This window comes from Herpailurus yagouaroundi, unplaced genomic scaffold (assembly GCF_014898765.1).
Source record: "Herpailurus yagouaroundi ecotype Mexico unplaced genomic scaffold, PumYag 142, whole genome shotgun sequence".
NCBI classification, from domain to species: Eukaryota; Metazoa; Chordata; class Mammalia; order Carnivora; family Felidae; genus Herpailurus; species Herpailurus yagouaroundi.
Genome location: NW_024412397.1, coordinates 48,844,304 through 48,855,694, shown reverse-complemented (window position 1 = coordinate 48,855,694; position 11,391 = coordinate 48,844,304). Strand labels below are relative to the sequence as shown.

The 11,391-nt window shown below is 40.3% G+C and overlaps 1 pseudogene; it reads right to left on the bottom strand.

Moving 5' to 3' along the window:
• Nucleotides 1–7,740: 7,740 nt before the first annotated feature.
• On the bottom strand, nt 7,741–8,617 carry LOC121033089 (60S ribosomal protein L29-like; annotated as a pseudogene).
• Between the last annotated feature and the right edge of the window lie 2,774 nt (nt 8,618–11,391).

Genomic DNA, 11,391 nt, shown 5'->3' with positions numbered 1-11,391 from the left:
CTCTAAGATATGTCAGAGGCAGTTCATTTAGGTTCCAGGCATCACGAGAGACTGTTCTCTGCACCTTCTGAAATTCTGAGCAGTTTTCCCAGCACTTTAGAAATTACGGGTAAAGGGCACCTGGCTGGCTCAGTCAGTAGAACACGTGGCTCTTGATCTTGGGATTGTGAGTTGGAGCCCCATGTTGGGTGCAGAGATTAAATAAACTTAAAAAAAGAAATTGGGGAGTGAAAGCTCATCTGATTGTACTTTTCAAACCTCAATACTTATGTTTTGAATATAGGTATTTTTCTGTTGGAGTTTTGTATGGATTACATAAAATTTAAAGAAGTTTTCAAAGCTTGTGCTTGGAAACAGTTTACTCATTTGAAAGCCTCTTGTTTTTATTTTTTGATCTCCTATTTGTTAATCAATTCAGAAATATTAGAAGGATACTTTTGGGAACAGCATTACTTTTGCTGTCCTAGGCTTTCCAGCTTTTTCCCAAACATAGCTAGCTTTTTGAGGAGTTAAGATCAAATATAGTAGATAAGAAAGCAGCTGGAAGGGGAAGGTGGGGTATTCACAGAATAAATAAGTGAGCTACTACTGATCTTTCTAATGATTTCTGGGACAGAAAGAACACGTAATTGAATAGAATATTTGACACAAAGTCATAAGAATGGTAAAGCATCAATGAGTCAAAATTTATGAAAAAATCTGGAAAACATGAAAGAGGGTTTGAAAGTTAAATCTGAAGAAGAAACAAGTCCATTGCTTGTAGTATTAGTATATTGTTAATAACAAAACAATTCATCAATTTCATTTTTTTTTTGTAATTGTATATTTGGAAAATGGTAAAACAAACATTGGACAGCAGAATTGAAGCATCATCCCCCCCATCCTCCCAGTTCATATGTTGCAGCCTTAACCCCTAATGTGACAACTATCTTTAGAAATAGGGCTTTTAAGGAGGTTAAGTGAGGCTGTTTAAGGAGGCTTTTAATAAAGGTTAAGAGGGGCGCCTGGGTGGCGCAGTCGGTTAAGCGTCCGACTTCAGCCAGGTCACCATCTCGCGGTCCGTGAGTTCGAGCCCCGCGTCCGGCTCTGGGCTGATGGCTCAGAGCCTGGAGCCTGTTTCCGATTCTGTGTCTCCCTCTCTCTCTGCCCCTCCCCCGTTCATGCTCTGTCTCTCTCTGTCCCAAAAATAAATAAACGTTGAAAAAAAAAATAAAGGTTAAGAAAAGTCTTAAGGGTGGGACTTTAATCCAATAGGACTGGTATCCTTAGCAGAAGAGGGAGAGACACCAGAGATTTCTCCCTACACACAACAGAGGAAAAGCCACATGAGGACACTGAGAAGGCAGCTGTCTGCACCCCAAGGAGAGAGGCCTCATCAGACACCCAACTGTGCTGGCACTTTTGATCTTGGACTTCAATCCTCCAGAACTGTGAGAAAATTCATTTGTTTTTGAAGTCACCCTGTGGTATTTTGTTATAGTAGTGTAAGCAGGCTGATACAATGACTAAGGTGGATATAAAGATTTTTTTGGTGGGCATCCTACTTCTTAAACTGATTTAAGAATTTTGCTTGGATAACAAATATCCAAGATATTTGGGGAAATTTCAGATGAGATCGTGGGAACATTGCCCATAATTGAGGAGGAATGATGGAGAATGGGAAGCTCTTGGATATTTGCAGGAGCCACTCCGGTACTACTTTTAAAAGGAAGAATATATATATAGATTTACTTATTAAAATGTTACTATCACTTGAGTGTGCATGAATTTCCAAAAATCCATTAAGTAGGCTTGTTAAAAATAGGGCAATACAAGAGGTAGGATTTTTTTTTAACTTTACTTTTTATTTTTTAAAATTTACACCCAAATTAGCATATAGTGCAACAATGATTTCGGGAGTAGATGCCTTAGTGCCCCTTACCCATTTAGCCCAACCCCCCTCCCACAACCCCTCCCGTAACCCTCAGTTTGTTCTCCATATTTATGAGTCTCTTCTGTTTTGTCCCCCTCCCTGTTTCTATATTATTTTTGTTTCCCTTCCCTTATGTTCATCTGTTTTCTCTCTTAAAGTCCTCATATGAGTGAAGTCATACGATTTTTGTCTTTCTCTGACTAATTTCACTTAGCATAATACCCTCCAGTTCCATCCACGTAGTTGCAAATGGCAAGATTTCATTCTTTTTGATTGTAATACTCCATTGTATATATATACCACCTCTTCTTTATCCATTCATCCATCAATGGACATTTGGGCTCTTTCCATACTTTGGCCATTGTTGATAGTGCTACTATAAACATTGGGGTGCATATGTCCTTTCGAAACAGCACACCTGTATCCCTTGGATAAATACCTAGAGTGCAATTGCTGGGTCGTAGGTAGTTCTATTTTTAATTTTTTGAGGAACCTCCATACTATTTTCCAGAGTGGCTGCACCAGCTTGCATTCCCACCAGCAGTCCAAAAGAGATCCTCTTCCTCCGCATCCTCACCAACATCTGTTGTTGCCTGAGTTATTAATGTCAGCCATTCTGACAGATGTGAGGTGGTATTTCATTGTGGTTTTGATTTGTATTTCCCTGATGATGAGTGATGTGGAGCATTTTTTCATGTATCAGCTGGCCATCTGGATGTCTTCTCTGGAGAAGTGTCTTTATGTCTTTTGCCCATTTCTTTACTGGATTATTTGTTTTCTTGGTGTTGAGTTTGATAAGTTCTTTATAGATTTTGGATACTAACCCTTTACCTGATACGTTGTTTGCAAATATCTTCTCCCATTCTGTCGATTGCCTTTTAGTTTTGCTGATTATTTCCTTTGCTGTGCAGAAGCATTTTATTTTGATGAGGTCCTCCTAATAGTTCATTTTTGTTTTTGTTTCCCTTGCCTCCAGAGACGTGTTGAGTAAGAAGTTGCTGCGGCCAAGATCAAAGACATTTTTGCCTGCTTTCTCCTCAAGGATTTTGATGGCTTCCTGTCTTAATTTAGGTCTTCATCCATTTTGAACTTATTTTTGTGTATGGTATAAGAAAGTGGTTCATTTTTGTGCATGTCGCTGTCCAGTTTTCCCAGCACCACTTGCTGCTGAAGAGACTGTCTTTTTATTCCACTGAATACTCTTTCCTGCTTTGTCAAAGATTAGTTGGCCATACATTTGTGGGTCCATTTCTGGGTTCTGTTCCATTGATCTGAGTGTCTGTTTTTGTGCCAGTACCACACTGTCTTGATGATCACAGCTTTGGTAATACAGCTTGAAGTCCGAGATTGTGATGCCTCCTGCTTTGGTTTTCTTTTTCAAGATTGCTTTGGCTATTTGGAGTCTTTTCTGGTTCCATACAAATCTTAGGATTGTTTGTCCTAGCTCTGTGAAGAGTGCCGGTGTTATTTTGATAGGGATTCCGTTAAATATGTAGGTTGCTTTGGGTAGTATTGACATTTTACCAATATTTGTTCTTCCTATCCAGGAATATTTTTCCTTTTTTGTGTGTGTTCTTCAATTTCTTTCATCAGCTTTCTATAGTTTTCAGTGTATAGATTTTTTACCTCTTTGGTTAGATTTGTTCCTAGGTATTTTATGGTTTTTGGTGCAACTGTAAATGGGATTGATTCCTTGATTTCTGTTTCTGTTGCTTCATTGTTGGTGTAAGGAATGCAACCGATTTCTGTGCATTGATTTTATATCCTACAACTTTGCTGAATTCATGAATCAGTTCTAGTAGTTTTTTGGTGGAATCTTTTGGGTTTTCCATATAGAATATCATGTCATCTGCGAAGAGTGAAAGTTTGACTTCCTCCTGGCTGATTTGGATGACTTTTATTTCTTTGCGTTTTCTGATTGCTGAGGCTAAGACTTCCAAATACTATGTTGAATAACAGTGGCAAGAGTGGACACCTCTGTCTTATTTCTGACCTTAGAGGGGAAAGCTCTCAGTTTTTCCCCATTGAGGATAATATTAGCGTTGGGTCTTTCGTATATGGCTTTTATGATCTCTAGGTACGATCCTTCAATCCCAACTTTCTTGAGGGTTTTTATCAAGAAAGGATGTTGTATTTTGTCAAATGAATTCTCTGCGTGTATTGAGATGATCATATGGTTCTTGTCTTTTCTTTTATTAATGTGATGAATCACATTGATTGTTTTGCAGATACTGAACCAGCCCAGCATCCCACGTATAAATTCCACTTGGTCATGGTGAATAATTTACGGAATGGTAACTTTAGATAAAATTAGCCGTTGAGCAACCTAGTAGCCAATCATTGTCAAACAAGATTCAGGAGACTCAGGACTTTCATATCAACCCCAGTTTATTCAATGTTTTTGACAGTGACTTGATGATGAAAAAGGATCCTCTTAACAGATTTGTGAAATGACAGGAATCTACCAGAGTGAAACACGCAAATTTGTTCAACCGTTCAGCCATGGAAAGACATGGGTGGTTATTTCTGGTATTGGCTGTTATGAATAAAGCTGCTATGAACATCTGTATACATATTTTTGCATGAACAATATAGTGCAATTGCTGGGTTGTATGATAAATGCATGTTCAGTTTTATAAGAAACTCAACCCTTTTCTATAGTGGCCATATCATTTTACACTCCCATCTGCACTGTATGAGTTTCTCCATATCCTGCCCATCATTTTTTATAATCAGGTTTTTTTTAATGTACTTTCTCGCCATTCTAGTAAGTGTGTAGTGATATCTAGTAAGATCAGTACTAATACTGACATGATTTTTGAACAGATATTCTCCCACTGGCTATTGCATGATGATGTTACAAAATCATGAGTATTTTGGTTTTAAAATAAATTTGTCCACAAATTCTTTGATACCTCTCCTTTGAAAAGATGGAAGCTAATTCCCTTCCCCTTGAATGTGGACTCTATTCAGTGAATCTGTCAGTGAACAGAACCTAGCAGAAGCGGTGGTGTGTGACTTTAGTGTATAAAAGACATTGTGGCCCTGCCATGTGCTTTCTTGGATCCCTTACTCTGGGAGAGGTCAGCTGCCATGTCTTGAGGACTCTCAAGACTCATATGGGGAACAAAATCCTGACAACAGCCACACGAATGGGGTTAGAAGCAGATCTTCTGTCTTCAGTCACACCTTCAGATGATGGCAGCCCGGGTCAACATCATAACTGCAACTCATGAGAGGCCTTGAATGAAAATCCTGGTGCTTGCCCTATCCTGATGCACAGAAAATGTTAAAAAAAAAATGTGAGTTTAAGCCATTAAGTTTTGGGGGTAATTTGTATTGGAACAATAGGTAACAAGATACATTCAAAGCTCAAGAAAGACTAATGCATTTTAATGCAACAGAGTACAAAAAATGTATTGATAACAGTTTTAGATGCCACATTACAACTAACCTTAAGAAACTACCACTTGTTGAATACTTGTGTAATATTAAAGAATATCTACAATGATCTGAAAAGGCCATTAATATACTCTTCCCTTCTCCAACTTCCTACCTGTATGAGGCCAGATTTCCCCCACATAATTCAATGAAAACAAGATAGCCCAACACATAGAGTACAGAAGCAGATATGAGAATTCAGCCGTCTTCTGTGAAGTCAGATTTGCAAAATATAAAAATGCCATTTTACTGAAGTTTTGGAAAACAGTTATTTGTTACTTATGGATGTTCTTTACATGAACATGTAATGGTTTTTTTATTTTTAAATGTCTAAATTTTTTTCAGTATTGACTTTTAACAGTAAATATTGATAAAACCCATAATCAGAAGCTCATTGAGGTCCTCAATAATTTTTACAGTGAAAAGATGTTCTGAGGCCCAAAATTAGAGAACTGCTCTACCACCTAGAGGCATGAGGATGTATGTAAAGGAAAGCAATTAGAATTGGACTGGAAATCATGTTGTATGTGGATTAGGCAAAGAATTTGAAGGTGCTTGGCCTAGAAAAGATTTAGGACCTAACGGCTATCTTCTAAAAGCAGAACATTGGGGCACCTGGGTGGCGCCATCGGTTGAGCATCTGACTTGGCTCAGGTCATGATCTTACTGCTCGTGGAGTTCGAGCCCTGCGTCAGACTCTGTGCTGACAGCTCAGAACCTGGAGTCTGCTTCAAATTCTGTCTGTCTCTCTGCCCCTCCCTCTCCCCTGCTCTCTCTCTCTCTCAAATATAAAGTAAAACTTAAAAAAAAATTTAAAAGAAGAGCACTGATCCATTTTAAAAACCAAAAGGAATTTTAAAAATTCAAAGAAAAAAGTGAAAGTCACATGAAAACCTGCCAACCAGTGACAGCCACTATAAAAACATTGGTACCTGTCGTTCTAGACATCTGTCATAAAGTCTAAAAAAGAATAAAAAAACAAAAACCAAAAGAACAGAGAGAAAAGCCTGTATGCTGTGCTTAGGTTTTAGAAACTGTCAGAAACACTTTTTCAGCCACCGCAGGAGGAAAACAAGTCCGTAAAGCTAATTATCTTAAACACCAGGGGTTACCTGAGCTCTGGTGGCTCTGGAAAACACCTGCCCGTAGAAGAAAGAAGAAAACAAAGCACCTGAGGAACTTACTCCGGGCTCACTAACAGCCAGGGGTAGTCAGGGCAGGGGACCCACCTCACATCTCATCAAGGGGTTCAGTTGGAGGCTGCATTCCTTTTCTCCTCTGCTGACTTTTAGTTTACCGGTTCCTGGTAGGCGTGCCCTTCAGGGCCCCACTGACAGCTTGGCGGTCACCAGGGCTGCTCTTCCACTGCAGCCCTGCATCTGTCTAAACATACACTTTGCCCAGCTTTTCGGCGTCTACTCATCTTTCCCTTTCCTGCTCAGTGCCTCGTCCCCTCAGTCACCGCTTTCAAAGCAACAAATTCATCGTGGAACGAAGTGACAGCAAATGTCAGGCTCTCTTCTCTGGGCTTCCCTGCTCTCCAAGATCATGGCTTCTCAGGTTCCAGCTGCCGTGGTGGCTCTCCAAGCACCTTCGTGAAAGGTATAAAAAGGGCGTTCACAAAGTAATGAAAACAAAGGTCCTAGGTGTTTTTTTTTTTTATAACCATTGTGCATGTTTTAGTGTTTCCAGTTTCCAGATGAACCAAAAATAGTTGAGGAACCATAAGAAAATCTTTAATAATTTTTCGAGTTCCTATTCAGACAATGCCATGCATGACTTGATCTCTTGTGTAAAACCCGGGGACCATGTGGCCGGCTATGTCGCCATCCCTGAACAGCAGCACGGCCAGTGTACACACTCATTGTCCTCTGCCTCCTCAGAGCACACACGACTCAGCTGTGTGACATTCTAGAAGTAGCACACACGTTTCAGAAACAGCCTGGCTGCCTGGCCGTGCGGTAGCTCTTTTATCCCCCACACGCAAAAAATAGTCAAGGAGGGTTCCCCCATCCACCCAGGATCTGTAGAGTTTTCTTTTTTAAATTTGCTCTTACTTAATATGACACACAACTGAGGAGCTGCTAGGTCCAGCTATCACACAGTATGTCATATTAATAAAAGCAATACACACACAGACATTATTGTACCTAAACACACTATAAAACCAAGTGAATTCTAGGGCACGCCTTGCCCCCAGTATTTTATTTTTAAAATACTATTGGATATGCATAGCAGTTGTGGTTTTTTGTTTGTTTTTCTTTTTTTTTTTTTTCTTTTTTTGACAGATCCTGCCGCAGGTTTATTTGTAAAAGTAGCACAGGAGGCTGATAGAAGGCCAGGCATCACACCAGTCCTGCCATCCTCACCCTGGCAGACAGAGGGCTCTACACCGGAGCCTCTGTGGGGGCCCAGGCACTTTGGGGAACCTGAGCCGCAGCAGGGGCTGGAGCCGGAGTTTCAGCTGCAGCCCGGGCCTTGGTTTGAGCCTAGGCCTTGGCCTTGGTCTTGGCCTTTGGCCGGCAGAGTCTGAGATCCTTGGCAGTGCAGGCACAAGCACGTTTCCCAAGCTTGGGGTGAGCGATGTAGGCAAGTCGATTGACTGAGCTTGCAGCTGCCACTGTTTGGGATCTTGGGCTTGACGAGGGCCTTGATAGCCTTGGCACGTGCACTCATGAACTCGGCGTTGTTGGCCTGCATCTTCTTCAGGCCCTTCTTGTCGTGCTTCCAGGCAAAGTGTATTCCTCAGGAACTTGGGGTCTACCCCCTTAAGAGATTTCATACCTTTGGGTTTTTTCAATTGTTTTTTTAACATTTATTTATTTTTGAGAGGGGTGGGGAGAGGCAGAGAGAGGGAGACAGAGGATCCAAAACAGGCTCTGTGCTGTGAACGCAGAGCCCAACGTGGGGCTCCAACTCCCACACCACGAGATCATGACCTGAGCTGAAATCAAGAGTCAGCCGATTAACTGACTAAATCACCCAGGTGCCCCCAATAGATTCATACCTTTGTGACCATCGTTTCTTGATGCCATTTCTGTGCCATTTTTGTGACTGGCTGTGCCTGGTGTGTTTCTTGGACTTGTCCATGCCTGCACCAAAGCCCAAGGCTCCCATTAGCAGTTTTAATTTAGGAGTGTTTCAACTCAAATGTTAGCTTGAAGAGATCAGATATTGTTTTGTGCAAAGCTTTTAAATCACAAAAAAAACAGTTATGAAATGGCAATAACATACCAGTCTTTTCTCATTACCTTTAAATATCATATTACTCTAAAACACTGCATATAGTAGCCTGCTTGCTTCTTTCCCTCGTGTTTATATTGTACTTATTATCATGTGTTCTTTCCGAAGTCAACTTCCCTCTTTGCCTGTCTGAACCCTGACCACCGTCAGCCTCTGCATTCTCCAACTAGCCCCTTCCTATGTTTGACCACACTGGTCTTCGAAGCAGGGCTGGGCCAATAAGCCCCTCTAGCCATTCTTAGCTCTAGTACAATATTACATTCCTTAGATTCTTAGGTATCATGCATGCTGCATTATAATGCACTTTTTGGAGCCGGGGTAGTAAATGCTTGATACATCCATGTTCTCCACAGAATTTAAGGAAAAGCTGATGTAAAATGGGAGCTTTAGAAACATGTGTTGATTAATCCATAAGGGGCGGGGGGGGGGGGGTAAGAGTTCATATGTAGCTTTGACTTTCACAACTAAATAAACAGTGGTTCCCGCGTTTGTCTGTGAACAGGTGAAGATCTGGATGCAAATTATCCCTTGAGGGGGTTTACTAAGAATAGTAACATTCCCAAGCTGGTGTGGGGGTGGGAGGTGGGGGGTGGAGAGGCTACCACAATAGGACCTGAGAATCCAAATTTTTAAGAAACAGCACAACTAACCTTGAAATGCAATGAAAAAAAAAAAAAACTCATTGCTAGTTGCTAACCCAAGATGTATTTACATTTCCTTTACTAAAAACTTATTTTCTACAGGGCTATAATGTACCCAGCTACAAACTACATTTCCCAGACTCCCTTGCAGCTAGAGTGGCTATCAGACAACCATGACCAATAGGATGTAAGCAAAGGTCAGTGGGTGTGATCCTCCCGGAAAACTCCAAAGATGATGGAACTCAGCCAGCACTGGCTCTTTGCTTTTCACATTTCCCCTTCTTCCTGCCTGGGGACTGCAGACCCTGTGTTAGAGGTAAGCATCCATCCTGCAGCCATCACATGATGAGCATGAGGACAAAAGCCACACAGTGAGAGCATGAATAGCTAAGTGGAGAGAAAGAAGGAACGTAGATCTCCAAAGCATCTTGGAACCTTAGTACTGGGCCTGGATGGCTTACTTCTAGATTTCTTTTTCCTTTAGAAAATCAGTGCTATTTGGGTAAGCTACTATAAGTTGGGTTTTCTGTTACTTGCAGGCAAATGGCAAATGCAATTCCAACTGATACAAACACTGTATATTCAGAACATTAAGACCCTATGTAGGGACCTGTGTGAAAGAATAACCTGGAGTCCATTACACAAGCTATAATTCACAAAAACCTGGAAGAGCTGAAAGATAAATAAACACACAGTCCCTTCTGTCAACAACAACACAAAGCAATTAAGAGCTCCAGAAAAACAAACAAAAAACCATATGACAAAGTCAGCTTTTGTTGAAGCAAACAAAAACGTGCCATGAGTTTTTGAGCAAATGGTGGAGAATTTTGACCTTGATATTTGGGATATTCTTTTTAAGAGGTCAAGTTTAGGGAACCGAAATTACATTTACTTTTTTTATAGACCCAATAATTCCACAGGGTTCTATGGTGAATATCATGATATTAAAAAAAATAATGATAGTATTTTAAAACAATTACTTTTCAACATTGAGATATAATCCATAGACAAGGCATTGAATTTATATTTATAGAATGTAAATGCCCTAAACTTAAGTTTGGACTAGTGAGTGGGAAGCAGAGAAGAGGGGTTGGTACAGGTGCCCTCATCTCTGCATATGTAGTATAGAGTCACTGGAAACTTGCTAACACTGGTGGATTGAAAATGGAGGCCTAGGGGCGCCTGGGTGGCTCAGTCGGTTAAGCGGTCAACTTCGGCTCAGGTCATGATCTCGCGGTTTGTGAGTTCGAGCCCCGCGTCGGGCTCTGTGCTGACAGCTCAGAGCCTGGAGCCTGTTTTGGATTCTGTGTCTCCCTCTCTCTCTGCCCCTCCCCCGTTCATGCTCTGTCTCTCCCTGTCTCAAAAATAAATAAACATTTAAAAAAAATAAAAAAAAAAAAGAAAATGGAGGCCTAGATATATGAAGTTATGTGAGTAAATACTAGAAGAATTAAAAATGATATAAGCAACAAAAATTGAGAAGTATTGGGGAAGAGACAGATCAATGTGCTAAATTCCTCATCTTTTCATAGCATAGTAACATGTACTACCTGAAGCTCATAAAACAAGGTAAATATATGAGAGGTAATAGTGTTCTCGTCAGAGCTAAAAGAGACGTTGGTAACAGTGGCCTCCTCTGGGTTGAGGCCTTGAGGATTTGGGGGAGGTGGGAGAAGAGAGATTTTTTGCACTTCATATCTTTCTGTACTAAAATTATATTGACCTCCACGTGTACATTCTTTTCATAATTACAATATAGCATGTTTTTGTTTATTTTTAAAAACTTTTGATTCTGACAACCACCTGGTTTGTGGAGTCATTGAACTAGATCATCTTGGGAAATACCTTTGAGCTCAAACACCCTTGTGAACTTTTACTCCAATACAGTCATGGGAAGGGATGAGCAAAGAGGCCTCTTTCCACGGGGCTCAATGTAAAACACAGGCATTTAGAAAAATTTTGCTCTAATTATCTTCCAAAAAAACCCTAAATGCGGTTAAAAGAACAATGTTTTGAGATTGTTTAATGAATCATTAAAAAACTAAAACTTTTTATTCCTAATAAAAGTAAAATTCAAATGTAAAACATTTGGATTATTTTGATTTGTATATAAACTTTTATTTTTCTCTGAAAATCAAATCTAGAGCTGACAGA